Source organism: Larimichthys crocea, chromosome XXII (assembly GCF_000972845.2).
Source record: "Larimichthys crocea isolate SSNF chromosome XXII, L_crocea_2.0, whole genome shotgun sequence".
In the NCBI taxonomy this organism is placed as follows: Eukaryota; Metazoa; Chordata; class Actinopteri; family Sciaenidae; genus Larimichthys; species Larimichthys crocea.
Window position 1 is genome coordinate 21,809,814 of NC_040032.1, and position 22,268 is coordinate 21,832,081.

At 38.7% G+C, this 22,268-nt stretch overlaps 1 long non-coding RNA gene across 3 annotated transcripts; it reads left to right on the plus strand.

The window, feature by feature from the left end:
- Positions 1–16,814: 16,814 nt before the first annotated feature.
- On the plus strand, positions 16,815–18,688 carry LOC113744355 (uncharacterized). Of its 3 annotated transcripts, none has more exons than XR_003461469.1 (2): positions 16,815–16,974; positions 17,865–18,688. It is a non-coding gene; the product is annotated as an uncharacterized LOC113744355 (long non-coding RNA). The 3 variants fall into 3 exon arrangements; XR_003461468.1 differs by having other exon boundaries at positions 16,824–16,974; positions 18,145–18,688; XR_003461470.1 differs by lacking the exon at positions 16,815–16,974 and adding an exon at positions 17,000–17,361.
- The last annotated feature ends 3,580 nt before the right edge of the window (positions 18,689–22,268 follow it).

Consider the following 22,268-nt stretch of genomic DNA (forward strand, 5'->3'; position numbering starts at 1 on the left):
GTTACAAACCTCTTATTACTGTGTATTCACTCCTTGATAACCAGTGTTCAGTGCAGTACAAAGTATAAAAAATCACAATACTTTACAACAGTTTATGAGGTAAGGCCATTGTAAATGTGTTGCCGTTTTTTTGGTTGTGATACGAAAATTGTTTTGGTTTTGGGTTTTTTTAAGTGGTTAATGGTTCCCCCCCCAATGTTGTTGTGTTCAGACTAAAATTTGTCAAGCGATGTAAAGAAATGTCATTTTATAAAGAGCAAAGGTTTTTAATGTCCGCGGCCAGTGCCGGCCAGTCACACAATGTTGTGTACATGTGTGTGAATTTTGATGTGTAGGGAAGTGTAAATTTTGTATCTCATAGAAAAAAAAATCCAATATTTTTTTCTACTGACATTGCAACTGTAAAAGTGTATTTAGATATTTAACAAACTGTACAATTAAACTGGAATTGTATGATATTTTTGGTGAAATTGTAAAAATAAAAAAAGGTTTCTATATTTGGATGAAAACCTGTCTGTGGTCCCCGCTTTGTACATCAAACCAGCAACTATACATATCCCGATTTACATACATATTCATACAGTTACAGTCATGTCCTTTCTAAGCCTCTATTGATTTTGTTTTCTTGCTGGCTGAGCCTGAAAAATCTAAAATGTCCAGTAGACAGTAAACCTGTCTACTGTATGTTTTTCTACATAAAGTATCAGGAGAAACTTGATCAGTAGTTCCGAGGTTAAAAAAATCCTTGTTATTATTATTATCATGTGTCGTTGGCTTTATAATAACCAGCAAAATATTTTAGGGCTGACTGATTGTATAACGGAAACTTTCTGTAAACTGAAAATTGTTTGTCGTCGTGGCTTTAAATATTGACTACTAATTACTTTTTTCTTCATCGTGAGGAAACGCTGATGAAATACATGCTGGAGTTGTAAAATGAAATCAATTTTTGCTGAGGGATTTGAATGAATTTGTCTGTAGCAAATAATGTGTCAGCAACCAGCTCTGTCCTGCTTTTTAAAACCCCTCAGCTTAAAACATGTTTTTAACATCCTGAAAATCTTGTTTTTGTAGACCTGTGAACAAATCACACTTCTTCTCATTACTGGACCAAAGTTTCTGTGTGTACTTGTGCTACTTGAGTATTGTTAAAAAGTTTATTTCTCAACAGTTGCACTTGAACATGTGCAAGTTGCATCAGACATATGGAAGTGATAAACCTCATGAAAATGGAACAAGAGAAAGGAGCCAAATCGGCAGTAAACTACAGTAACTAACTTACGTGGCAAACAGGGTAAACACGCCTTAACTTTATTATTAGCATGACAAAGGGAAGCACTACAGTGCCCAAGTACAGAACACAGAGCTGCTAATGTTGCTGTATACTCACAAAAACAATGAGTGTGTTGTTCTTCAAAGTAAAAACCTGTGCACATTGAATCAATACTCTCCACAGATGTCACCAAATTTCACAAAGGTATGGTGGCCCTGAGAGCTCAATGAACTGTAACTTAAAAACACACACACACACACACTCAAACAGACAGAAGTAAACTGAGAAAACATCTTGAGCATTTTGACAAGTGACAAGTGGGGAAAACAGAAATGCTGCAAGTAACACAAGATAACAACATAAACTGTCTCCAGGGGATGCTGACAAGTGACAAACACAGACAGGACACGCTCATTGTTTCATTGGTAACACTTTCTATGAAGACCACATTTACAGCGTGTTATGGGGGCATTCATAGTGACTTATAATGCGTTCATAATGCTTTATGACTACACTAATAAACACACATAATGCACTATATCAACAGTCATGAAACATTATAGATGTAACTTATAATGAATTGTAATGTCAAGTGTCTCATGGATGCCATTGAGTAGTTATTAGCTATAGGTTAACTTAACAGGCTTATAATACATATTATATATGTTTTATACATAACTGTAATTCTTTGCATTTTGACTTTTTACATAATAATGATTTATGTATTTATTAAACCTGACATAACTTGACTACAGTTGATTGTCGAGATGTGTGTATAAGTGAGTGTAGGTATTCATAATGTGTTATAAGCCCCACCAGTCACTAATGAAGAGCATCCACCAAAAACTTAAGTTATAGTTCATTACTAATAATTTGATACAGTGCTTTAGAAAGCATTATGTGTGTGGTCATGACACATTATGAATGGGTTAGAGAATAATTGGGTAATAACTGGGTGAATAACTCACTATGACAGCCCCCGTAACGCACTATGGGTGGTCTTCAGAGAAAATGTTCCCATGTTCATCCCATTTTAGGGTCCCTGGAAACATTTTCCACCCTCCCGAGTGCTACTTGCAGCATAATTTCTTAAATTGCATTGTGTGGGCCTCTGTAGGACCACGGTACAGATCTCATTACCAAATGCATGTAGGTTTTATCACCACAATATTTGCAGCAGTTCTCATAATCTGTGTAACGCGGCGACCCATCCACAGTGGAGATGACAGAGCACCAGGTGGACAGAGAGGCGACTCATTCCAGCTGCGAACGTCTCTTCTAAATAACTTCAGAGTGGGCGTCTGCTGCCCAGAGCTTTCTAATTTCCTCCTCTTGTCACTTCTTGTTGTTGGTTTTGTATGACTTAAATCGCTTCTGTGACTGATGGCGCAAAAACACACTTTCCCCAAACGTTAATCCCATAATCATTTCCCCCCGGCAGCTCGCTAACTCTGATAGCTTTCAGGTTTCAGTGATTTATTCGTGACTGGAGTGATATTGCTTTTGCAAGTTGCCCCCATTTCTCTGAGTCTCCTGGGACGTCACATAATGCTCAACTTGTCACGGCGGCTCTGAAGGAGGGAGAACATTTTGGTTTGTTACACTGTGAGAACCATTTCTAGTCTGGATCTTATTGGAGCTTTCAAATAATTACACAATCACAGGAACAGTTTAGCACCAAAATGAAAAAAAATAAATAAAATGGTTTATCTATTGTATTGTTATTATTGAAACCCTGGTTCTACATTTCTCAGTGGGTGTGAACTAAACCGATGTTATCAGTAGAGGTTAGTTTTCTGCATAATGGTTTTCCCATTCATATTTATTTCCAGTTAATTAGCAAATAATCAGCATTCCCTCAGACTCATGAGCTGTAACTGGGACAGAGATCAGGCTATTACATTAGCACAATGTTCCACTGAAGATATCCATTAAGATTCTTTATAGGGCTTAGCACCATTATAAAACGTAAAAGCCAATCCAATTGTCTCCCATAATTCACTAATACCCTCCCTCCCTCTCTCGCTCTGTCTCGGGCCACAGCTCCCTCCAATTACGCAGCAAAATGGAAAGATGTTTCAATGACAGTGTGTCACACTTTTGGTTCGCGCACATTTTCCGAGGCCTGGGCGGATTTGACAGGTTCAACTGCAGGGCTGTATGGGAAAACTTACTTTGCCTTTTTCTAAGATTATTTTTGGCTTCTCTGCTATCGTGAGAGAGAACTTAATGTCGAGAGACAGGAAAGTTTAGGGTAGTTGGTTAGAGGATATGTGAGCTCCTATCAGATGTGATTTTCCTTTTTGAGATTAAGTCATCAGTTTAACCTAATTATTTGGACGTGAAATCTAACACAACGTCTACAGAGGCTGTGTAATAGAAAGCAGCACGTTATCAGCACGGCAGCAGCTTTAGTCCTTCAACAGTGTCTACACAGGGTTCGTTCAGGCACAGTATTGAGTACGGGTCTGGATGCAGCCTGTTTAGACAGCTGGATTGATTCAAATTGAAGTGTATCTGTTCTGCCAGATGTGTGCGAGGACAGACAACTGAAATACGTCTCCTGTGTAGACGAGCCTAATGCAACATTTTGCAACTTTTCTACCATAAAATAACAGATTTTAAATCATTCTGATACTACGCTGACTTGCAATCAGGTGAATGGTGTCTCATCGTATTTCCCTCTGATATCCTGCAGCTGCTGTTAGCTGGTTAGCTCCGTTCGGTCTGATTGCTCACAACACTAACGGAGTGTCTGATAGGAGAGAAAGTTTGGAGGTAGTTTTCAGGCCTGGAACGAACGATGAATACTGACAGAGAGCTGGCAATGAAGTGTCTGCATGTTTGGCCTCTAGCAAGGTTGTCAACTCACTAGTTTTTGATCATAAGTAATGGAATCATAGAAAATACGCACGTACAGCTGTTATGATTCCTGACTTTTTCTTCACTATATTTACTACTATTTTCTCTTTTACCCCCTTATTCTTCCTCATTTATTTATGCACCGATTACACAGACAGATTCTTTTTATGTCAAAACGTAGCTGGCAATAAACAAAAAAATTATATATTATATATATTATATATTATTATATATAAAAATATATATTTCTGATTTATTTGGTTTTGAAAAAGCAAGTCAATCTGTAAATCACTGTTTTAAGCAGCATATTGTCTAAATGCTACTGTAGCTTTTTCTATGCGCCAACATGAAGGTGGCTGAAAAGTCTAAGAGAGATCCGATGGTGGAAAGATAGTGGGCTGTCATTATACCGCAACATGTAACTTATAGAATAAACCTACAAGAGCTACACACACAAATTAGGTTAAATGGAAGCACAACAACAACAACAACAAAAGTCAACAGTTCAGCAGACAACACTGAAGTTTTGTTTACTGGCCAAAGGAAACTTTCTTTATCATCATCGCAGCTATTCACTACACGTGAAAGAAGAAAAAGCAGACAGCCTCGGTGAGGGGTTAAATAATCCAGGAGACAACAAACAACAAGAAAACAACACAAACAAAAGATAATTAAAAAAAAGGATTAAATTATGTTGCGTTTGTTTCTCATGGTCTCTTCCTTCTTCCTCTTCTTCTCCTTCTCTCTATCAGCCCCTCTGCTCCACAGTCTTGTTATCTTGGTCTTGGGTCAGTGAAAGATAATACAACCACAGTCGGAGAGATAATACCCCAATCTCCCACTAATCCTTGCTTGAAAACAAACTAACAAGCTCCACAGACAGACAGACGGACAGACAGACAGACAGACAGGATAGTCTATCAAAATTCAAAACATCAATGAGCTCAGGCCGAAGCAACTCCGTCCACATTGATTCTTTGTTAGCAAGAGCAGCTGTGAGGAGAAAGCTGAAAACTTTTTTTGTCTTCTTTTTTTAAACTTGGTGTTCTCGTCTGTGCTCAACTTTACTGTGGCTCATACACCAGTTAACAACAAATGATGCTGACTATGAACGCTAGTCCACCTGGTTCATTTTTATTGTGCTCTGCTTTCATCAGAATGTTGGCTGAGCATCTTTTACAGTAATATGTGACAGACAGGGTAATATTTATTAATAAAGACTTAATGGCAATTTGCCATCATATATCACTTCCTCAAGAAACACTCAAAAACATTTGTGTCCATATCCCAATAAAACAAACTGCCCAGGGGTTTTGTGCTTATGGAAAATATTTAATAGCCTCATAATACAATCTGCAATGTACCTGTGTACCTGTTCAATCCTCAACAGGAATTTAGTTAATGACTGTAATGTGAAATGTGTTGAACCCACAGAGAATTCTCAACCAACTCTACAGTTTCTTCTTAACTTTCCAGCGTGTTTATTTTCATTTTCAGTTCATTGTTTAAATCCACTCTCACTTCTCATCAACCCTGTTTCCAAAAAGGCAGCAGGCAGCTGTTAAACCTACTCCACACCTGCTCAGCACCAGGCGGCACACAGGCAAAGTTAGCAATTAGCTGGTAAACAGTGGAGAATTCAGCAGCTTATAGAGTCACATATTTCCCTCTGGAGTTTGTGGAGAGAGCAACACACAGAACTAAAAAGAAAAAGTGAACATTGGACTTGCACTTGCCAGAAGTACAATGTAACTGTTTGCTAACATGCTCACCAGAATAACTCAATAAGTGTTCACGGCTTGTTGCTGTGTGGAGACACACAAGTGACCAAGAACTAAATCGATAAACATCCTTTAGGAGTTCTGAGAGGCGGCGGTCCATCTAAACACTTAAGTTGAGTTATATAAAAAATAATATTTTTCACAGTGCAGTAGTCTGGCATTCAAGAACATTTTCTAAAAGTTCATGGTAAAATACATAGAGATATCGACAATATCGTTAATACGAAAACAGAACAGAAATGTATATGCACTATATAAACACACTGTCAGCTGGTCTTAAAACTAGATTTTTCATACAGGGGGCCCTCACACTAAGGATCATTACTACAAATATGGAAGCTAGGGGTAATCTAACATTGTGTACACTACATTTTTCCACCTAGAGTACAACACAAGACGAGCAAGCTCTTTATGCACAGAGGGAAAGATGTACTTTCCAACTCAAAACTACAAGCTCAACAAAATACACCTTCAAAGGGGACAGAATCACATTTTAAGGTTGTCTTGTTGAAAGTTGAGTTTCACTCAAGGTTTCCTCAAATGATCTCTGATGCTGCCGTAAGGGTGTTGAGAGGTGTGCGGCTCCAAGGTGAGAATGACAAGAAAAGTGAGTTTTATCTCCTTGCATTGATTAAATAAATGTCAGAACATTTATTTTTAGAACCATTACACACTCTGATATACTGATGCAGAATAGATTTTTTTCCCCAGCTACTTCTGATTGATGAATGGGGCCTATTGTGATTCTCACGCTGAGGTCATTTTGTCTGTGCTGTGGCAGGGATACAAAGAGCAAGATGAGTCTCTAGTGATTTTGCATTGATTCTTCTCCTGCTAGCACTGCAGCTATGTAGAGAAATGACATTCATCACTGTCCTGACTGTTTAAAACAGCAGAGTGGAGATAAAGTTGAGTAAAAAAAAAAAAGCGTTATTGTGTCTGAGTCTGGATGTGTGCACTGCGCAAAGTCTGGTGAAATGCCTGGAAATGAGCATGATGTCTACATATGCTAATGACTCGAGAAGTGGGTAATCCTTTTCCCCGGCAGGAGAGGATTACGAGGAGACACGACTAGAAACAGGAAGTAGTTTAACATTTAAATAGTGCCTGGAAAGTCAGAGTAACTTCAACTCTCAAAGACCTAGGTTCAGACACCTAATCGCTGAGCTTTTATTTGAATTTAACTGAATCCTCAGCAACTAAAAGTATACATTCACTCTTTGGCCCATTTATTTAGTTTAGGTCCTCAAATTCAGAGGATTCCCACAATTCCAGATCTATCCTCGTGTCTCCAACTCTTGAAATTCTCTAAATCAAGAAGTTCCAAGAAGAACCTTTCACCTTGCTGTAGTAATGTGGAAACTGTAGCAAAGCAGTGAAGCCATGGCTAAACCTTCATAATGTCTTTTGACAAACACTATCAAATCTATCTATTATCCAAACTGAACTTCCTGGGATGTACTTCATCATTCATGCATGTATGTATGTTTTCAAATGATTACCTTTATCGGTATTTTGATATGTTGGTTGGCTTGAATCTGTGTGTAAGTGTTGGTATTCATTACATTATGAGGACATATGTCCTTTTGTGGGACCTGGTCCCTGCAAGGTAAACCATTAACTACTGGGTTAATACTTCATCTTCTGTTAAGATAAGGAATTTTTTAGGTCAAGGTTAAGGTAAGGGTTGGGATGGTTAGGCATGTAGACGGCAGGTGTGCTGGTTTGTCCACTAATCATAGTGTGACAAACAACATTTCAGTCGGGTAACATTAGTTTGTAGCTGCAGATTATAATTGGACTGAGATAAATAATAAAAAAGTACAGTCAAAAGAAAAATAACACGTTGTTTGTTTAAAATTGGGCTGCATACTGAGAAAGTTGTATTGTATTCAGCAGTCTCTTACAAAGACAATGTATTCTCTATCTGTATTATAATATTGTCTCTTGGGTAATGTGAGGGATTTCAAATTATACAGATTATAATCTTACAGATTTGTGAGAGGACAAAGACAGATAGATGATATTAAGGTATAAAATGGACAATAGATAAAAGATTGAAGTAGCACAGAAAAAAACAGTTAGGCATGAGCAGATGGGCAGATCACTGAGCAGAGGTGATGAGAAGGTAATAATGGAGGGCAGAGAAAATTGGATGTGGGCAAAGGGACAGAGCGAGAGATGAAAAGGTGCAGTGATGCACTGTGACAATCCACACAATCCACCCACACTGCAGTCCAGGTGTTTAGGACGGAGACAGGGTTCAGACTTAATGCATGTTTGATTTGTTGGTGAGTTTGTGTCAAATACATGATGAAGGTTCAGAAGACAGATACAAGGAGAGATATAAAGAAGCGTAATTTCAAAATAAAGTCAACTGACCATCTGTGGAAAATGCTGCTGCAAAAACAGTTAATAAGTTTAATCCAGATACACATACTTATTTGTTAATTATTTATCCTGTCAACCAACAATCATTAATTTTGGAATGTAGTTGGTGATTCATTAATCTCAAATTAATTTAGTTATTTTGACTATATTCATAAATAAAGCAAATGTGCCATGTTCATGAATGTGACTACGCACCAGACTGATATTGAAACATTTTTGCTACACAGGAGGAAGAAAGGAATGATAAAACATGAGGTTCTGCATTTTCAGACTTGGTTAAAGTGCTGATGAATTCAACATAGTGTGTAGATGATAGGTATCTAATTGAAAAGGACAAAGAACCAGATAAAAACAGGGAGAGGTAAGGTTAAAGACACAGCAAGAATGCAAAATGAACAGCAAGCAGACGGGACATGAAATGAAGCATAAAGATGAAAAGGGAAAAGAGACAAAGTCGAGACACCAAAAGAAAGACGTAATGATAGAGAAAGATGGTGGCAACAGGTGGAGATCAGACAGAGAAATGGTAGCATTTCAGGTGGATAAAGTCTGAAAAAGAAAAAAGGCAAGCAGACAGAAATGTTCTAAGTATAAAGAAACATACAGCTTAATTCCTGGTGCAGGTCTTCGAGCTGAATTTAGAGTCACCGCTTATACCTAATTTCTGTGGATGACTCTTCACATCTACATCAGGATGCAGAGTGTTTCTAGCCCTGATATAAACTGACAGCGACACGTGTGGGCAGAGTAACAATAACAGAAGATGTCACATCCGTTTTTTGTACGTTTGCTTCCTCCGACTTGTGTTCAGAGGCATTTCACTTCCATATCTCCCTCTAGTTTGTGAGTGGATCGGAGGCGTCTCCTTGAATACCAATCAAATAAGCTCTCTGCTTCTTTCGGGGGTCATCTCTCATGTCCATGCTGGTTCAGTGAAGCTGCTACATGCATGGCACTTCACTAACAAGAAAATGATGGATTAGTCATGTCAGTCCTTAAAAAAGTTGAGCTTTTGTCAATCGCCAGAGAATGCATGCATTCAGAGTCTGTTGATCTTGACTTTTCACCTAGCTTCACCATGAGGCTGACTTTGTGGTGTTAAGTAACATGTCTCAACATCTATTGAATGGATCAGGTCGGCTTCAGGATTAGTTTTAGTCTAATTGTTATTCCCATAGATTATGTCTCACTACCTTCAAAACTGTCATTCTCATCAGCCGAGGGTGACCATATTCTAAAACCTCCAAACCCTAATCCATAATTAAACTGCTACACCCCACCAGGAGCATTTCAGAAGCATAGCATTAGTTAAATTGTCTCTGTCTCTTTTACAATCAGAAGTCTGCATTTGGTGTTTTATTTAGAAAATTTACCAAATTCACTTCACCGATTTTGTGGTATCCCTCAAAAGTAGGACAGATTGGGAGGGATTGTGATAAAAATTTAATCTTTTCTTGGCCGTCTTACAGGGCAAACAGTAAACAGTAAACATGTGTTATCAGTGTCCTGGCCTTCAGAAAATAGTTGAGTCGAAATGTCTTCTTTGGTTGGTGACTAAATTTAAATATATTAAAACAAAAATTAGAAAAATTTCTAAAAAAATTCGAGTGTGCCTGACTCTGGCCCCGTCGCCCCCATACATTATTATTGACACTGCTCAGCAAATTCAATTCATTGCCTTTTTAATGGGCTATTATTTTCAAAAGACTTAAGAAAGAGAGAAAAAACTCTAAAAGAACCCCTGGAACAGGAAGGATTTCTGGCCAAACAATATATCCAATCATTGATCCGGCTTCACTTTTAGCATCTTGAGCTCTTCCTGAATGTCTACATAGGTATTTTGTGTGTAAAATGAAGAAGTGTGACCTGTTAGAGTGATTCAAAGAAACATTACTTCTGCTTTCCTCCAGAAATGTTCCCGTCTTTTTAATATGGCAGTCTATGAGTCTGTGGATGGGTGCTGCTGGTGCATCTTTGTGTCCCACGCCAAAACCATAAGTGTGACAGCTTCAGCAGTGTTATCACTGCGACCAACACAAATTTTCTTACGTTTCTATGTATAAATTATTTCTGTAGAGTGAAATTTGTGGCCTTAGGAGCAATTTACAAATACATTTTTTGACAGTTTTTTCTCTCCCCCTCCAAAAATATAATATAATTGATGTTTTCCTTACTCACTTCAGTTTAGTCAGATTGGTCTTTTAGTCGACATCTAGTATCCGTTAGAATAACTTCAGTTTAAAACGCTTTCGCATCAACTTCAAGTGTCAGTTTTCACTCGATTCTTGCCTGATCACAGGCGGAGAGGAAGACATGTGGGGAGTCTGAGGGAGAACAGTGAGCCCTGTGACTGAAATCGCTCTGTGTCTGATTGCCACTGTGGCGAGATCCCGTCAGATGATTACAGGCACAGCGTGGGGCTGCTCACTCTCTGATGGCAGTGATGAGCAAACTGTCAGATGGCTGTCAACCTCGCAACCCTTTGTTTATTGGACTGTCTAGCTGAAAGCTATGCTGGCTCTGCGTTTATGTAAAAATACACCCATCTTATCTGTCTAAATCACAAGGCTGGGGCTGCATTGAAGAGCAGCGTCACATCACCACTAATTGGGGCACAGAGTAAAAAATGAAATCCTTGTGCTTGCTGGGCACTGGGAAGAATCTTTTCTGCCAAAATGAAGATCACAATTTAAGAGCAAAATACCAAATGGCAACTTTTCTCACATCGTTGTTGGATATTTTACAATAGTAGCTCTCTCGAGACTCGCTGATTTGAAACATTGCTCCCAATCTCAAACAGAAGACATTAAAATAAATCATTAATTAGGTTCATTTGTGTGTTATTTAATTGCTTGCAATGTCATTCCTTTGTTAAATCACCATATAATTGGAGATTTGGAAGACGGTGATTGCTCCCTCTAGGTTGGGAGTGAGTTACTACCCCAAATGAAGGAGTTTAATTATCTCAAATTAACTTTGTTTATGAGTGACGGTAAAATGGAGCATGTAATGGACATGTGGATTTCCACGTGAGTGGGAATGCAGAAACTTTACCAGACCGTTGTAAACACCAGTGAGCTGAACCGGAAAGTGACCTACCATTCGATCAATGTTCCAAACATCATCTATGGCTATGAGCTTTGGTTAGTCACTGAAATAATGAGATTGTGGATACAACCAGCTGAAATGAGTTTCCTTCTTAGGGTGGCTGGTCTCAGATAGATAGGGTGAAAGGCTTAGACACCCAGAGGGAGATTAGAGTAGAGCTGGTTCTCTTTTGTGTCGAAAGGAGTCAGCTGAGGCACCTGATTAGGTATCCTCCTGGGCGCCTTCCTTTGGAGGTTTTTTGGGCACATCCAACTGGCATTAGACCCAACATTCACTGGCAGGATTACAAATCTGGCCTGTGAAAGCCTCAGGATCCCCCAGGAGGAACTGGAAAACTTTGCCGGGGTGAAGGACATCTGGAATACCCCTGCCTAATCAGCTGTCAACCGACCCGATCCCGGATCAGGGGAGGAAGATGGTTGAATGAAGATTAACTTGACCAGGACTTGCATTATTACCTCATCGTGACTTCCTGGTCTTTAGAAAGTGTCATAAAATGAAGTGATGAACTGATAGCTAACTAGTCTTGCTTTGTTGGATCTCCACACTTTGTTTTAGCAGGTTGGAGATGCAGGTGTGTGCAACTTTACAACAGTACAAAGCAGCAGTGAGTTCAGCTTGATGCATTTAGTGACTCCTCAAATCTGTTTGTCGGCTCAAATGAAAACACTTGTGTCTAATTTGCATCCGTGCTTGCATCATTATTGTCTTGCATTACACAGCAGACGTTTGTGAAAATGTTATAGCTGATTATTTCGAACAACATCTTGATTTAATGGATGAAATAATCAGATCACATACTGTAGCCATGAGGCAGTAGAGTTAATGTGACATGTGAGGTGGGAAAGAAAATCAGTGTCACCAGTTCAGCTGACAGCTGCACATGACACACGATGGCCATGATGTTGTTATCTTGGTGAAGAGGAAATGAGTCAGGATGTTTGCGATTCTACATTAAACTTGATTATCTGAGAATATGAGGGAAATAAGAAAATGCCTCAGTTCTCGGATGTTGACAATAAAGATCCTCATACTCTATTTACAGCAAATTCAATCTTGTGCATCCTTTCTCGGCATTGTTTACTTCGAACTGAGCGGATCACAGCCAGCCTTCTTCTCATTTACCAACTTATTTCCTCCCCACTGCTGATTTAATACCTTCATCAGCGTCTAAACAAATAACAGCATTAATTGGTTCGGCAGATGCTGCGGATGATTTCTCAGGACAAGGCAGAGGATGTGAACATTGATTTCGAGTAAGTTTTTGAGGTAGATGATCGTACTGCAGTGTAAGCGGAAAATACAGAACGATGCACTTGCTGTGGATGAGGTGGGAGAGAACTAGGGAGGAAGAAAAAGAGAAAAGAGGGCAGAGAGAGGCGGTGAGAACCGAAAAATAAAGTGAAAGCCTGAAGTTGCATTGCTTGAATTGGAATATATATATTTATTCTTTTGTTCCAAACAAAGACAGGCATGTGCTGTGGGAGGCCTGATGCGAGAAGGTGCTGAAGTGCAAACACAAAGTGTTTTAAACTGAGCTCCTGTTATTCATCGAAGTCAAGCGATGCAGGCCCACAGCTGACACCCCTCCGTGTGCGCGTGACCTCGTGAACCTCATGAGTCAGAGCAAGTGTGAAAGACTTTTTTTATGTTTGTGTTTTTAACTCCCTCAAAGACAGACAGACAAAAAAAACTAAAATTACAACAACCACAGAGCCTCACTCAGGATGCTCATCTGCATGAAACTACATTAGACTGAGATATGAACTATCACACAGAGGGAAATGTGAATAAAATGAAACTCATGAATAACAAATATTTCATGCTTATTCTTTTTTCCCCCTCCGCTTCTGTTTTCCCTGGTGTTTTACGCATGAAAGCTGAGAAAAGTGAGCAGACAGAGAAAAAAAAAAGTCTGAGGATGATAATCAGATAGCTGCGGCTACGATTGTCTGATTGGTTTGATATTCAGCTTTAATCACAGGGAATGCTGAATTCATTATTTATACATTTCATTCTTTCCTTTGTAGTTATGGCCTGAAATATTGAACTTTGGAAGCTGCGTTATTAACAGATTGCCATGCTGTGCTCTGGATTCACAATGGCAACTTCTGCATATGTGCAGTGTGTGTGTGTGTGTGTGTGTGTGTGTGTGTGTGTGGGAGAGAGGGAAAATCAAAGACGAATACCAACAGATGTCTCAAAATGATATCATGATGGGTTTTGCCTCCAAATGTCACCGCATCATAAACAGACAGAAGAAAGTGAGCTAGAGATTAAAAAAACTGGGAAAGAAAAAAGACAGATGCTTCAAAACATTACACATCACTGTCAGCCCCTTAAGAAATGCTATCATTTGGGTTGGTTGTGTGTTATTTAACTGGATAAGTAAGAAAAGGCTTCTTATAATATGAATGTGTTACATAGGGTGACTTTTTCCTCTTGTCCACAGGGACAGACTGACACAGACAGATGAAACATGACTTACAAAAACCTGTAACCACCTTCTCACCAGACAGAATATTTATTAATAGAAAATGGTCATATGCGGCAGAACGTATTTTCAGCAGGGGGTGCTGCCCTTGATACCTGTGTACAATTGACAGATGTTATGTAGTAAATGTTCTATTGTTCAAAGTAAACTATGGAAGGATTTCCCAGTCTTTATGCCAAGCTAAGCTAACCATCTCTTGGCTCCAGGTTCACAGCAGATGTGACATTAATACTTTGATACACACAACTGTATAACAAAACGCAGTTGGCTGCAACACTTTTGAATGTTTTCAGAAACGTTATTTTTTACATTTGCCTAACATATTTAGTCGGCCAATGTCACAATAATAGAGCGCGCTGCACAGCCGTGCATCGTTGCACGCTTTCGCAAATAAAGTAACGTGTTGTGAAAGTGGGAGAGAAATAAATGAATAACGTCAAACATGGAGTGGTGTAGTGCTACGTTTTTATCTGTCAATGGACTTACAGCTAGATGGACTTACACTATTTGTGACAAGAAAATGCCACGCACACGTACGAGTAACCTCTCTAAACATTTAACTACTAAACTACTAAAAACAAGTAGATACCTTAACATCTAAATCTCCTGTGTCACCTGCTGTCAAACAAGAGGTATTGCAGAGAAGCACTCTTAGTTCTTGACTATTATCAGGGTTAAACATTTGGTTCTGGTTAAGGAAGGACTGTGCCTTTTCTACAAAGAAGTACAAAATCTAAAACTTAAAACTGGAGGGAAGTTTCACGCTACACTTGAATTCATTGGTTGAAATGATAGTGCTGGTGTTAGCTTGCTTGTCCTCAGAGGTGATGAAACAGCTAATCCTGTGATGCCTCACACAGTCAAAACTGTTTGTGGGGCTTGAGTCAGTCTGCCAGGAACTTCCCAAATTGACACATAAGCTCCTGTCCCATACAGCGACAGGCATTATGATTTCTGTGTTTTCCATTGTGGTTTTTGGTCTTTGTCCCTCACAGCTGCTGGTCAGGCCTGAACACAGCAGGCCGGATGAGCCAGACCATTCATTATCCTCTATTCAGCTCATGTTATTATACCCTGACAGTCGTCACATTGTCACTGACTGTCCCTATTCTTACTTTCACCTAAGTTATCTGCCCAAACATCTTTTTGATTATAGAGCTAGAGCAAACAGATGTTGACATTTGTTGATTACATCTGGTAGCACATCGGTTCACGTCGAAAAGGATGATGTCCTTCAAAAAGTGGGTTGACAACATGTTGAAGCCTGGTCATGTCAGGTCAGATAATGAACCAACATCAACATGGCTGTCTAAAGGTCCAAGAAACAAAGTCTGTCTGCAGCTCAGCTTGTGGAAGTATATGCATAAGATTTGAGACCTGTCTCCACCACTGTATCCAGTTTTTTTTTTTTTTATAGATCCAAAGTGTCACCAAATTGGCAGTGAAATCTTAATGGTCCAATCCAAATCAAGTTTCAAAATAAAACCTTACATTTCTGTTTAGGGGACAATGTAATAAGATAAAGTACATCCTTAAAAATAAACTTAGCACAAAAATCTGAGTTTATAAACATTTAAAAAATAACAGGTAAAGGAGACACTTTGACTGTGAGCCTAACACAGTAATCCCTTTATCTGTTATAGGTGCTAATGTGTGATCAAATTCGTCTGGAGCTTTTTCTCTGATCAGAGAAGCAACTTTGAATAACATGCTCCCAGCAAACTAAAAACTGAAAACTGGAAACGGAGTTTGCTGTGCGTTAAAAAGATGAAAGATTTAATGTGAACAGAAACAGCAAATGTTGTCAAATGAATGTGACATTGATTAATTACAGCGCTGCCTATATAAAGACAGCACTCAGTGATTCAAGTAATCATCCTCTTCAATGCACTAATAAATATTGTGATGATAATTTTGTTCTTTGTGTGGAAACATATTGTATTTCATTATCTCTATCTATTTTGATGCTGTTCCCTGAGGGGAATAATATGAGGCACCTTTAAATAGAAGTGTAATGAAGGACATGTGAGCTCTTCTACTTGTATAATCACCCATTCCACGTGAAATAAGAGATGTAAGACCTTTTTAATAAACTTAATAGCACCTGTGTGTTGTCACGTGTGTGAGGCATGGTTTTCTCTACAGTACAGTACAGTTTTATATTTTTAGTTGAAAGAAATTTTAACTTCAGACTACGTTTTGAGTTGAGCTGAAAAAACAGTTGTCTGTGAACAAAAATGCTCATAAAGAATTTAAAATGATGATCATCAGTCTATGGGTTTTTAGACACAGCTTTGACCTACAGTAATAGGTACAACTTGAGGTCAAACAAGCAGGGAAGCAGATTTCCCTTTCACTGATCTAAAAGTTATTTTCTACACAAGAGAGTGGAAGCTCTCTAATTAACACATATCTCATTTATTTCAATTGCAAAAGGGAGTCTAGGAATTTACTGCTCCTGGCCGAGACTTAGTCTGGCACATAATCCAAGAATAAACCCAAATAATTGTTTTCTTACAAATTAAAACAAGATATGATGTGTTAACTAGAGACTTTAGTGTTTTACTGTAAAATATGTTATTGTACTTTGACAGTAAATTACTGGCTAACAATTTTAGGAAATTTACAGTGATATATAATAATTATTTTACAGCAGTACAGATAATAAATCACAGAGTATCACTGTAAACATTTCAAAACAATATCATATTAATCATCTGTAAGTTCACAACAACTCTCAGTAACATCACAGTCAGTCAGAACCGGGCTTGGGCAAATCAGTAGCTTCTATGGACGTGATGCTCAGATGCAGAGCTGGGCTGACTACTCTAGAATTCAGAACTCAGAATTCAGAATTCAGAACTCTTGACTTAAAAGACACACGTGTTCCGAGAGAACCCTATAAAAGCCCTGCAGGCTGGACTGACCTTCAGACAGTACAACCAGCAGAGGGGTGAACACCTTTTAGTGGTGCTTGAGGAAGGGGACAGGATCTGTCATCGGTCTGGAAACTTTGACGATGGGAGCTCTGTCCATGACACCCAGGCTGAGCGGAGGAGTTCAAGGTATGGATGCATTCACTTGGGGAAATTTAATCAGTTAGACAGTGAAAGAAAAAAAGAGGCTAGATTAAACAGATACAGCTAGATTTTAGATTTCACAGTCCAGTTACTTAGAATATAACAGCTTAGACTCTATAAAGTTGTCATATTTGTAAAAGAAGCAAGCCAAAGGCGACTGGAGTTGTTTTAAAGAGGCCTACCTTTCTTCCACCTCTTGTCCAAGTGATCTGAAAGGTCTCCCGTTGTCTTTATGGGCATAATTCACGATTACAGGTGCATTTCCCATCCTTACCACAAGGAGATCCACCTGCAATTCAGTGCACCTTTAAAACTCCCCACGTTTATATTTCCTGCATGATAAACACGATCAGAGCGCACGGGGAGTATCTAGTAAGTATCTCAGATGAGCATTTTGTAGTCCATCTTCTGAACTTTGTAGTTTTACCACAGATCACATCAATAACATTTGCCGTCGCATCATGACGTAGTCTAAGTGTAAGAGCAGCATATTTTTCACCGGGTTGTCCACGTTTATATTTGCTGCATGAAACATCAATAGGGTTAATGCCATCAGTCACTGAATCAGCCACACCGGTGGAATGTGGCTCAGTTTCCAGCTCGACGGTCTGTTTATTGTGGATATAAAATGTTCTAACTGGAGCCACAAACCACCAGGAAACACTTGATGCTCTTTCTGTTTATGTACTAAAAAAGGGTGTGAGTTCAGGGGGGCTGCCCTGGACTGTACTTGTTGATGCTTGCTATGATTCTGGGGAAAAAAAAGACAAATAACAACTAATCATAAATTAATCTTCAAAGTCAACAACAGGACACACTTCATGATCAAAGTTTTTACATCACGTCAACACGTCTGTTCATTTTCACTCGCTCAGACCCAGAATGTTCGAAGACAAAAGAGGAGGTAAAGTTCAGCCCTCTGTTTATACTGTGGGGAGTTTTTTGAAGGTGCACTGACTTACAGGTGGATCTCCTTGTTGCAAGGAGAGAAAATACACCTGTATTTGTGCAGGTACATTCAATTCTCAGTTCCTTTACCATCTGTCTTTTGTTTATTCCTGTGAGTCACTCCTCCACTTTACACACCATTGACTCCTTACTCTTTGTCTCCCCCCCTCCTCTTATATGACTCTGATGGATGATTGTTGTGAGAAGACGGACTCCACACCACCATGCATCGTATGTGCTAGTAACCTCTCCATGGTGGGGACCCTCTACTGTACATAAAGTACATGGGTTGAAGACTTTACTATATCCACATTACTTAGTCAATTGTTTTATTGTTCTGATGTAATCACATGTTTTGGTCACCCTTGACTCCATACTCCTTGTCCCTTTCCACTCCTCTATCTCTGATGGATGATTGTTGTGAGAAGACAGACTCCACACCACCATGCATCGTATGTGCTAGTAACCTCTCCATGGTGGGGACCCTCTACTGTACATAAAGTACATGGGTTGAAGACTTCACTATATCCACATTATTTAGTCACTTGTTCTGATGTAATCACATGCTCTAGTCACCCTTGATTCCTTTCTCTATCTCCTCCACTTATATAACTCTGATGGATGATTGTTGTGAGAAGACGGACTCCACACCACCATGCATCGTATGTGCTAGTAACCTCTCCATGGTGGGGACCCTCTACTGTACATAAAGTACATGGGTTGAAGACTTTACTATATCCACATTATTTAGTCACTTGTTCTGATGTAAGCACACCTGCTAATTTTACTAATTGGATGAAAAATAAAAAAAATACTAACTAAACTTTCTCCCTGGAGTTTCTGTGTTCCCTCGTCCAGCAGGTTCTCATGGATCGTGGCTACAGCTGTGGTCCTGCATGACGTCCACTACATATATTATTACTGTCATTATTGCTACCATATCTCCATTAGTTTATAGTTAGTTAATGATTTGCTACTGCTGTGCATCTGTGTTTCTCTTTATTCTTCTCTGTATTCTCCTCCTTTCTCTCTTTAACTCAACAGGTCATGGTGGATGACTGTCCACCAGTGAGCTTGGTTCTGCCTTTTTTGTTTTGTGTTTGTGCGACAAAAACTCTGGGAGGAGAAGCAAGCCAAAAAAAGGGCGTAATAATAAGCGGAATAAGAATAAGCGCAGTGGATAACATATAGTGTGCCCTTTCATTCATGACGTTCGTGATGATTTTAGTTCACTGTGACTCTGTTAAAAACAAACACAAAAACAAATTGTGACAAAGATCCGCAGTGAAGCACAACATATGAAAACGGCACATTTCAATGCAACTTCAATGCTGTTTTTGTTTAGACATGACAAAAAGCTGAACGTTTGAAATGCTGCCTTTAAGTGTTTTACAGTTATAATGTTGTTTAATGAATTAGACACATAACTAACATTATTGAAAAGGTTTGAGAACCACTGCTTTGAGAAAAAAGGTGTAGTTAATGTTAAGTAACAAAGCATTTTGTTATGATTGGTTATGAAAAGCATGCAGTACAGCCGAGATAGATAGAAATTTCAGGACTGTCATGCGAGGTAAACCTTTACTTTCCTCCTTTTTACATAAACTTAGCTGTTGACATAAATCAATCATTCAATAAACAAATAAACAGTTAACTCAAATGCGTATGAGCATTATTTGTTGTCTTTAGAAACACATCTATATTATATATATATATATATTAGGATGTAAAATGTATTTTCATGCACCCCACTGACTACAACTGCTTTGAAAAGTCTGTTAAAATATGACAGAGTATTTGTCGCTGTGGTGCGTTCAAGTGCTGATTGAACCTTTGACTTTCCAAATGTCAGCCAGTCAATGAACTGTTTCCAATCCAAAAATCGGCATATTGTTTTCATGCAGTGTTGATGGATACGTGCCCTGCAGCTGTTCAGAGGTTCAGTCATCTTTTTTCAACCTCCACCGCTGAGCTTTGGTAGACAGTCGCTGTCCATGGTGCTGCATTTGACATTGGCCGTTCTGGTGGTTGCTACCTCTGTCTGTGGTGCTGAACTCGAGAAAAACACCACATTTTATACCGGTTCATGTTTAAATAATCCCAGCTTTTTTAATGCTGCATTGTTTTCATTTTGTTAGTCTTTTTTCTATAAAATCTGAATGTTTTGATGCCACATATCACAGACAACTCTCCAAATAAATGCATGTCTAAGGATTTTGTGGCGTGCATGTATGTGCTAACAATGGAGTGGAAAAAATAAATAAAATGTATCCAAGGGGGATTAATCAAGTAACAAAGTAAATCTTACACTTAAAGTTAGAAATTGAATTTAAACAAAAAAAAAGGTCACCAAACTTTAGTATTTCTTGAATAAATTTAATTCATTTAATGAAATTATAAATTTTGATGTTATGCTTATTTATGTAGACTTTGATTTCATAGTAAAAGGTTTTGTGACAGTTTTATATCTAAATCATCCACAAACAGAAAACATCCATCTACGTGATCCAGTGAATCATTCATAACAATAGCATACCAATGAAACAACTACACACAAAATATTGCTTTATTTTAAAACCTACATGTACAATAGAACTGCAATGAGACAATTAATGAATTAGTTGTCTATTAACTATTACATTATTTAAAAAGATTTCATTAAATATAAATATTTTCTGTTTTCTATAGTCCTTTATGACAACAAACTGACATCTTTGGCATGTCAACAAAATGACACTTATGACCCAAATGTATGTTTGCATGTTGAATTTGCTCATTTTCCTGCTGATTTGGGTTTCTTCTGCTCCTGCACCAACCACATTTACGCAACCACCAAAATCTGTATAATCTTTTTTTTAATATGAGTATTTACAGCTTTTGGCTTTACAATGTCAACAGTTTTTACATTCATATAAACAAATGATAGAGGGCAACTTTTATATAATCTTCTATAAGCTTTTATAGACAAAACAATTAAGTGATCATCAGCATTTTACTAGCCAAACAACTTCTCACAGTTACCCATTCACCATAGTGTCATAGTGTGTGCTTCAGTTTGTTCACATCCAGCCAGCCATTCAGTCAAAGTGACAGACTGTGGCACAGTGTGCCGGCCACACAGTCAGCCAGACAGTCAACACTGACGACGAACTGTGAGCCAGTTGAAAGCCAGTCAGTGAGTCACTCGGTAAGTCAGGCAGCCAGTAAACTGGCCTACATCAACTCAGGCTCCTGGCAAAGAGACAGCACCTTACAGCACCACTCAGTCCACTGTACGGTGTTTTTATATCTATGTATTTTTGAACTGAGATTACAAACAGATGCTGGTACAGAACTTTTTTCAGATCACTAAACTTACTTTACTATCAAATTTTATAAAAATGTGTTTTTATCAAGCACTAATAATGTCGCTTTTGCAGAGAAGTATTGCAACATGAACCCTGCTGCAGCTTTTGGAGCTGAAGTTCAAGCCGCAGAGCTGCGTTTTTGTCTTTGTATTTGTGACCCGGTAAACAGCAGGTGAGCTGTGCCCACACTTGTGTTAATAATTCTGTGTGTTTGGCTGTGTGTTTGTGTGTATGCACATTTTGAGAATGACCTGAATCTTGACTGGAAGTGTCACACTGTGAGTTAAAGGTGTTTTTTTTAGGTGTTTGCTTTTGTTCAGTTGATGTAAAAACTGTGTGTCACTTGTATTCTTTTTAGTCATCCCACTGCTCGTTAAGAGCGGTTTTGTGAAAAGAATTGTCCTATTTTCAATACAAAAGCTTCTTCCTGTGCCACAATAAAAAAAAACTATTTTTAAAAAACAAACCGGCCTGTGAATCAGTAAGGGAAACATGAGACTGGAAGCAGAACAGATACCATCCGCAGTCCTTTTCAATGGGCAGACATACTCTCTTTGTGTGGCTGACTATTCTAATCCCTCTCACTGGAGAATGGGGGTGCTTTTTCACCTGCTGTGTTTTGGAGGGGTTGAATGGAAACCTAAAGCCATCTGGACAAAACCAGAGGAAGTGTGGTTTCCATTGTGCTGTCACGAATCACAGACGTTTAACTGCATCAGCTAAACGACAGTGTAAGTGACAGTATACAATTAGAGGGAAGAGCCGTCAGATCTGGGCAGTGAAGCCGACAATGTTTTTGAGTTTTTCTATACAGCATGATGTTGGTCCTATTTAAAGTGAAAGACGATAAAGTAGGGTACACTTGAAGGTGTGGCTACCTTGTGATTGACAAGTCATTCTCAGTGAGTTTGTCCAGCACAACACCAAACTAGCTGATCACATATGATTTAGTGGTAAGTAATCTGTGACCTGTCACGGGTATGA